This window comes from Aedes albopictus, chromosome 1, assembly GCF_035046485.1.
Source record: "Aedes albopictus strain Foshan chromosome 1, AalbF5, whole genome shotgun sequence".
NCBI classification, from domain to species: Eukaryota; Metazoa; Arthropoda; class Insecta; order Diptera; family Culicidae; genus Aedes; species Aedes albopictus.
Window position 1 is genome coordinate 252869968 of NC_085136.1, and position 8984 is coordinate 252878951.

Here is an 8984-nt window from a genome sequence, read left to right on the forward strand (position 1 = left end):
CAAATTCAAAAACAATCAGAGAACCGAGCCAAATTCAATAAAAGAAAGTAACCCAAGATTGCCTGAAACAACTCCAGAAGTTCTTGTAAATAATCAGCTATTTTTGCAACAGCTTGTAAGGGAGGACGATGTAAAGCTGAAAAACTACAACGCCCATAAGAAAGTAACACAAGAATTTCTGGAACAACTCCGGAAAGTAATTGGAAATAGTCAAGTTAATTTGCATCACTTTGCAAGGGAGGACGTGGTGAACCTCAAAGCTACAACGAATTCAATTAAATATAACCCAAGAATTTGTGGAACAACTCTTGGAAATTCTTGTACTATTATTTTATGTGATTATTATTTTATGAGTAAAAAAGGACAATTACGTACGGTGCGACCTTCTAAAATGTTCAAGTTGATTTGGGCATTTTCGGCTATTTTAAATTATTAAGCAACACCCCCCTTCCCACCCAGTATTGTTTATTGACCAAGCTGTATAAAAAAGAGGAATTAAATAACGTTAATAAGTAGGTATTAAACTGCACCTCCACTAGGATGATGCAGGTCACTGGTTAATGTCGATGTATATCTTCCAGGATGCAGTGTTTATCGTGTAACATATATGGTATCCTATTTATCCATGGTTGTCAGGAAAGGCTGGAAAAGATAAAAAATATTCTTCATGATATATTACAATAAAATATTGTCTATCCGGTTGGAATCAAGACCGACATTCAATCAAAAATTGCCATTTTCTTGGTCCACAAGTGTCGCAACTGTTTCGCATCTAGTGCGCTGTGTTGCTGACAACAACGGGAAGGATGCGCACTACATTTGACGTGATTAAAAAACGTCGCGAGTTAGGTCGCGTCGCGACTTGATTGTGCGAAGTCCGGTTTGGTGGCGGCCCGACAATATCGATTCAGAACTCATGACCCGGATAAAAACTAACCATAGGGTATTTGGTGAAAACCATTCCTGTACCATACAGTGTACCAGCTACAATCCAGTGTATTGTAATGGAATGGTTCGCTAAAAGCTTTGCACATTGGTAGCTACTATACATTTACATCCGATCTTTATGTAACAATATATTATACTGTTTTTCTTACGTTTGAACCATTCATTATAGGACAGATCGGTGAAGTACTAGATTTGTAGTAATGAGCTGAATTTTAGTATGGTCAGAAGGTCCATTCTCCGTTTCTGCAATGAAATGGTGCAAAAAGCGTGGGTATTATGATTCCTTGCCTAATTTGATGCTGTTTGAGCAAAACTTTGGGCAACAGTGTTGTTGTTTTCTCCATTTATTGCAACATAAACAACATAGTTATCCAAAGTTTTGCTCAAACAGCATCAAATTAGGCAACGAATCATAATACCCACGCTTTTTGCACCATTTCATTGCAGAAACGGAGAATTGACCTTCTCACCATACTAAAATTCAGCTCATTACTACAAATCTAGTACTACACCGAACGTGCCCCATTCCGAAACAATCTTTTTCCGTGCATTTTTAATTATTTATTCAGTTTATGATTTTTTCCGTGCTTTGTTTTGTTGATGTTCGTGACATTTTTGTTGCAAAGGAAATGAAAGAGAAAAAAGTGAATAAGTTGAAACATCTATTTAAAGTCAATAAAATGTTTAAATAAAGTGGTAAACCAGGTGTCCTAAGGACTGCATATCCAAGAGATATGGTGGGCTAAGTATGTAGAGTGCGATGAGAGGAATACAAATGTAGGTCAACCCGGAAAGACGCAGTCCAGATTACCGTAAATCAGTGGATGAGTTCAACACTATTCTTTCTCTTCTTCTCTCATGTGAAATTGCCTTGTACAACAACCGAATTAAATGCGATTCATCTTTGACATTTTTAACACAAGGACTGGACACTGAAAAGACTTCTGATATAAGTTCGTCTTCGCTTTTTAACGTAACTTATAGTTAAATCGAACTTGACAGTTTTCTCATGAGTTGTTATGTACATATTTCATAGTTCAGTCAAACTGGAGCCTCAATATTGCAATAACGGTTAAGCACGCTGTAATGATACTTATGTACCTCGTCACCCACTTCCTGCAACTACATTAGTGGTCTAATAACACTTAGCGCGCTAGGCATAGTTCCATCATGCCGCTCAAAGTGTTGCCACAAATAATGCTTAGTTTGAAAATCCCAGTTATCTGGCTGGTGGGACATGGGAGCCTAAGCTTCAACTGTTAATGCAATCAGAGGCTACTCAGACTTAGACGAGTTTAGGTTAGTTTGGCTAGAACTGCCATTATCGAAGGAACATGACGAGATAATATAACATTATATGGTTTATCTAATGTAAAACTATACAACATAACAAAAGAGAACCATTCCAAAAACCATGATTAAATTTATAATTTGTAGTGAAATTACAATTAAAAACAATATATTTACGGTACATTTTATTGCTTGAAACCATACGTGTACCATACTATGTACGGTATATTAAAGCCCACGTATCAGTATTTCAAACAATTCATTTACAATAAAATGTATGGTTTTGTAAAAAAATATATATGGAGAAAAATATTTTTTTATATTGTTACGATACTTAACAACCCGTATAGTATATTGTAAAAATCTTATTTACAATTCACCATACAGTTGTCTACATTACATCTTATTGTTTTTGTATTTTTTATTTTTACAGTGGTGTTTATTGTAACAATATGGTTCTAAATAGTACTGTTACAATACCACATTTGGTTTTTCTACTGTGTTTTTTATTCGGGGATTCAAGATGATTAATTTCTTCTTCTTGGCTTAACGTCCCCCACTGGGATAAAACCTCTCAAAAATATTCCATGAACACTTGTTTAGATATTAACCTTTTATAAGGCAGTGGCAACTACAGGGGATAGTCAAAATAATTGGGACAGGAATTCCCGAAGGAATTCTTTGAGGTATTTTTGAAGAAATGTTTTAGGCTTCCTGGGGAAACTTGGAGGAATAACTAAAGGAAAACCTGGAGGAACTCTTTGAGGAATTTCTGGACAAATATTTAGGGCTTCCTGGAGAAATTCCTGGAGGAAAGTCTTGAGGAATTCATCGAGGAATTTGTGAAGGATTTTTTTAGGAATTTCTAAAGAAACTCATGGATAAATCCATGGAGGAATTCTTCTAAGTTCCGGAGGAAATTCCTTTAGGATTTCCTGGACGGATCCGTGGAGGAATTCCTGGAAGAACCCTTGGAGAAAATATTTTGGTGAATTTTGGCAGAAATTCCTAGATTAATTTCTGGAGGAATTCCTGGATTCATGGAGGAATTTCTGGAGGATTCCATAGAGGTATCCCTGGAGGAATTCATAGAAGAATTCCGTGAAAAATTGATTTAGGATTAAGTGGAGGAATCGCCACAATAGATCAACAATTGGTCGCAGTGGAAATGTACCCAACAAGAAAAAAAAAAGTGGAGGAATCCATGGAGAAATTTCTTAAGAAATTCCTGGAAAAATCCTGGAGAAATTCCTAAAGGAATCCATGGAGGTATCTCTGAACAATTCTTGGAAGAGTCCCGGGAATTCCTTAAAGATTCTCAGGAGGAATTCTGGCAGAAATTCTTGGAAGACATCCGTGAGAAATTCCTGGAGAATTCCGTGGAGGGTTCCGTGGAGGAATTTCTCGCAGAATTCTTCGAGGAATTCCTGGAAGAGTTCTGGGAGACATTCCCGAGGAATTCTGGCAGTAATTCCTAGAGGAATTTCTCAAGGAATTCCTGGAAGAATTCCATGAGAAAATCCTTCAGGATTTTCTGGAAGAATCCATGGAGGAATTCCTGACTCCATCTTGGAGGAATTTCTGGAGGAATGTTTGAAGGAACTTCTCGAGAATTTTCTGAAAGAATACATGGAGGAATTTTTTGAGTAACTTCTGAAGAAATTCATTAATGAATCTCTGGATGAATTCCTGAAGAAACTCCTGGAGAAATATGTGAACGAATTCATGAAGGATTCCCTGGAAAAATTCCTCGCGGAATTCTTCGAGGAATTCCTAGAAGAGTTCTGGGAGACATTCCCGGGGAATTCCGGTAGAATTTCCTAGAGGAATTTCACGAGGGATTCCTGGAAGAGTTCCTTGAGAAATTTCTTTAGGATTTTTCGAAGGAATCCGTGGAGCGATTCCTAGAGGAATCCCAGGAAAATAATTGGAGGAATTCTGGCAAAAAATTCTAAAAGATTTATTCTAGAAGAAATTTCAGGAGGAATTCTTGGATTGTTTACTGGATGAATTCCCAAGGAATTATTTGAGGAATTTCTGTAGAAATATATGAGACTTCCTGGAGAAATTTCTGTAGGAATTTCTAGAGGAATTTATGAAGAAATTGATTAATCATTGGAGGAATTTCTAAAGAAATTCCTGGAGGAATGCGTGGAGAAGAAGAGTTCCGGAAGAAATCCCTTTAGGATTTCTTGGATGAACTTTTCGAGGAATTTCTAAAGAAATTCCTAGAGGAATTTCTAGAGGAATTTATGAAGAAATTGATTAATCCTTGGAGAAATTTTTGAAGAAATTCCTGGAGGAATGTGTGGAGAAGAAGAGTTCCGGAAGAAATCCCTTTAGGATTTCTTGGATGATTCCGTGCAGGAATTCTTGGAAGAAATCCCTGGAGGCATTATAGAAGAAATTCCTGGAAGAATTTTTGGGGGGATTCTTGGCGGAATACATGCACGAATCTTTGAAGGAATCTCTGTAGATTACAATAATGACTCCTATCGAAATTTTCTGTCTAGGAATTTTGACTCAATCTATGGAGCGTTCCTGGAGAAATTCCTGGAAAAAAATCCAGGAGAAATTCCTGAAGGAATCCGTGGAGAATTCCCTGGGCAAATTCCTGGAGGAATTCTACAATTCTAGCATCACCAATTGTCCAGGATTGAAATTCTTTTACACAATTGATAATTTTCACGATTTTTTCCATTGTATTTGATACGTTTATAAAGTTTTATAAGAGTCGAGAAAATGACTTCATCTCAATATGAATACTTGGCGATGTTAGCGCCACAGCATGTTGAAACCCCTTCTTGGGAATTCATATTGCGTGTAACACCATGATTCCATTTTGCACCACGATCATATATTACACCATCATTGTAGTGCTCCCCCCCCCCTCTAGTGCGCAAGATCTGGACTATGCTCGAGAAGGACATGCAAGCATTCGGAGTGTTCAAGAACTATCTTTTGGAGATTTGCAGGAGGCATAAGGATAAACCACGAACTCGCTGCACTTTACGGCGAACCTAGCATCCGGAAGGTCGCAAAAGCTGGCAGGATAGGATGGGCAGGGCATGTCGTGAGAATGTCGAACCACAACCCTGCAAAGCTGGTGTTCGCAAGAGATGTGGATGCTATAAGAAGACCTGTAGGTCAACGGGCAACCTGAGCGAACCAGGTGCAGGACGAACTGGCAAATGTTGGATACAGTGGACAATTGAGGACTGCAGCCACGAACCGAATGTTCTGGCGATGAATTGTTGATTTTGTTGTATTACTGTAATAATGAAATAGGGGAATTGGGGGTAATATGAACACCCTAAGCGTTTGTCGTCGTTTCCAATAGAAAAATATGACAAAATCTTTCTTTTTTACCCTGTTACATCGTAGATGGTAATATATTCTAAGAGTTCTAGAAGAAAATATTGATAAAAAATACAATTTCCTTACATTATTTTCGATTGCAAAATATGCAAGAAAACGAGAGTCATGAAAAATAGTGTGGGTAAAATGAACAATCGATGGGGGGAAAATGAACATGTCTTCAAAAACTAGCTTAAATGTTTAATTTCGATATATTCAAGTGTAGGTCAACAAATTCAATGTAAACTCTATATGCTACACTTTTAAATCTTTATACATATAAAATTTGGAATGTGTTGGAATCATTATTTGTAAAAAAATGTAGTAAAATAAGCGATTTTTAGAATAAAAATATTATTTTATAAGCATAAAATATTTTTTCTTAACTTTTTGCTCTAGTTGTGTCATAATATGTATTCTAGATTTCAATATACAGAGATTGCACAAAATTTTATAAAAATGGATAAAGTTTGAACCAGCTGTTCATTTTACCCCCAAGTCGTGCTGGTTTTAAAGTTGTTCCTAAAATGGTATTGAAAGCACAACCTAGTATTTTTTTCAACTAAATATTGTCTCTTGGGAGTACATTATGGGAATATGACATGACATATGTCATAATCTGCGAAAAATATACGAATAGACCTTAATTCAGATAAGTTCAATTTTACATCAGAGCATATTTTTCAAGTGGTTTTTGAACTTTTCGTTATAATCAAGTGGTTTATTCAATTTTAAAGTTCAATATCTGCAGAAGTATAATGATTTACGCTATCACACAGAATTCAATCGTTGAAACATGCGGAAATACACAAATTGCTGTAAAACACCACCCTGATCATTTTACCCACAATTCCCCTACTACATACATGTAGGATCTGGGACCATTTAGGCAGGGCCACCTATTTTGGGCACTTGCTACTAAAAATTAGTCAATTTTTAACCGATTTATTTCATATTTGGGACACTGTCGTATGTACAGTAGCTAGCTATGTTCAAGTCAATTCAAAATTGACTGAGTTCAAGCATCAAGTACCCAAAATAGGTCCGCTTGCCGAAAAGGTTCCAGACTCTATGTTTTATTTGATCACAAATTTTGCAACGATCCTAAGAACTCAGGTTAGAGAATCAACAAAGGATTTCAATGATTTCTAACTCACATTTATTTTGTTCAATGTTTTGTCATTAATTCATTGGATTTAACCGTTATGTGTCCGACAAACTTTTTGCTTTTTTCTACACAGTGCTTTTCAAATGGGCGCTGGGTACCCGGATACCCTGTCGGCCACATAAGGGTTAAGATAATGAAGCTATATCTGCATACAATCGGACCATAGACATAAATAGTATTCTTGGGCGTCAGCAAACGAAACCCAAATGCAAAATTGCTCAATTGGCTTCTTTAGTGGTGTTGAGATTATTCCATATTCTGAATCTGCATGCCAAACTGAGCCGAAATCCAAATTTTCATCAATTTTGGTGCCCGGGAACCTATTTAAAAATCAATTTGAAATTTGTATGGGAGCGATTTGTCGAATCACCCCTCGTCGCATTTTGTACTGAGCGGAGCTGTCAACCAGTTGCCCAGCTGTCAAAAGGTGATTTCAAAAAATCTCTTTGAAATTGATTTTAGGTACCAAAATAAAGTTCTAAAAATCTGAAAAAAATCATAGCGGCTCAGAAAAAGGTGCTCTTTCGTTTAAAAATAAAAAATCATTGAATTTTTCTTAATTTAAAAACCCAATTGGCAAAGAAAGCGCTTGGTCATAATCTGTTCAACAGACACCCGGACAGAAGTTCCAGGTAGTTTGGGGTTAAGGATAGTCTCATAGTCTTCTACAAAAAAAAAATAATTTAAAAAAAAAGTGAAAGCCAGGACTTTTGTTTACTCGACCTTTTCACTCCATTTTTCCTCGGAAGGCAGGCAGGGTCGACATCATGCCTGCTTCCAGCTGTACAGCAAGTATCATGAACTGATACCGCGTGCACAGCGATCTGACCTTCCCGCAAGTAAGGGCCTATCAACCACCACACAGAAGAACGTGCCGACATGTGGCCTCCAACTGCCTCGCCCTTGCCGAGGACCACTTTCCAACCGTGGGCTAGTAAGCAAGTGCTTGAACGCAAACTATGAAGCAGGTTCTTACCCTAGTTTAGGTCAAGAACAAGATGGTAATTCGTATGAATCACAGGAAGCATTACGCTCTCTTTTTGATTACTCAGACTTTAGAAAACAAATTACAACATATTGAGGAAAAAAGTGTAGCATTAGCATAAATTTTTGTCACAGAAATAAAAATATATAAAAAAAATATTGAGCAAAGCTAATTTGGAATACAAAATTTACCTCTGGTGAAGTCTGTGTTTTGAAATGGGGACTGCAAATCCGGAAGCCTGTCGGATCGTCGGAGTCTTTCATCCCAATAATAATTTTCCATCGCCGCCTTATTAGTTTTCGTCCCGGGAAACAGTGCATGATGGCTTTCCTTTTAGGTGGCCATTGCCGGAAACAACACGTAATGCCCCGGTCTGTTCTCACACCTCCGACAAAGATTTTAACAGATGAACGGCATCCGGTTTCAGTTTGCTCCGTGTTTCTAAAATTTAAAGAATTATCAACTACTTACTTACATCCACGCTGGCATTAAAAAACTATTTACTTACTTTGCATGAAATCGCTCTCGACGAAATGCTTGCTGCAGATTCTTTCGTTGCGGTCTCCGGAGACCGAAATTTGTCCACCGGCGATACACATTGTCCAGTTGTCGGAACGGGGAAAAAACTAACCTGACAACCCACAAAGGAACGACTTTCGCACGCGGGAATAACGCACTTCTGAGCGTCCCGCATGCCGACAAATATTGAAAAAATGGCACCAAATGAATAATTCTACCACTCAGACCACTCAACTAGAATAAAATTAACAAAAACCCTGCGAATCCAGGAAAAAAACTACTAAAATGTTTTTAATGTTTCGACAACGAATTTGCTCTAGCCGCCAGACTAGACGCGCGAGTAAACAAAAATTTAGTTTGACAGAAGACAACACTGAAGTAAAACCCGCTTTGGAGTTTTATGTGGGAAACAGCGGGATTAAGCGGGATTAGATTAGATTAGCAAAGATTAGGAAAGATTAACATCTGAAGATTAAGAGTGTCTAACCCCCTGGTTTGACATCGTTTGCTTTGTTTACCTCGATCAGATGTGAAGGGATGAAGAGATGCGAGTAGTTTGAAGAAAAACATTTGAGATGGATTTTGGATGGAAGCAGATAGAAGGGATGTAGACGGATAATGCACAGTGTATGAGATGTGTTAGATTTTGGGTAAAAAGACGATAATCTGGATAGATCTGGATGTGTCGCCCCCCTCGCATTTGTGAACAAGCCCTTA

At 37.5% G+C, this 8984-nt stretch overlaps 1 long non-coding RNA gene across 1 annotated transcript; it reads right to left on the reverse strand.

Annotated features, from left to right (window-relative positions):
- Positions 1-448: 448 nt before the first annotated feature.
- On the reverse strand, positions 449-8596 carry LOC134287288 (uncharacterized). Its single transcript, XR_009997190.1, has 3 exons — positions 8257-8596; positions 7940-8189; positions 449-642 (listed from the first exon to the last, which is right to left on the reverse strand). It is a non-coding gene; the product is annotated as an uncharacterized LOC134287288 (long non-coding RNA).
- Positions 8597-8984: the final 388 nt, after the last annotated feature.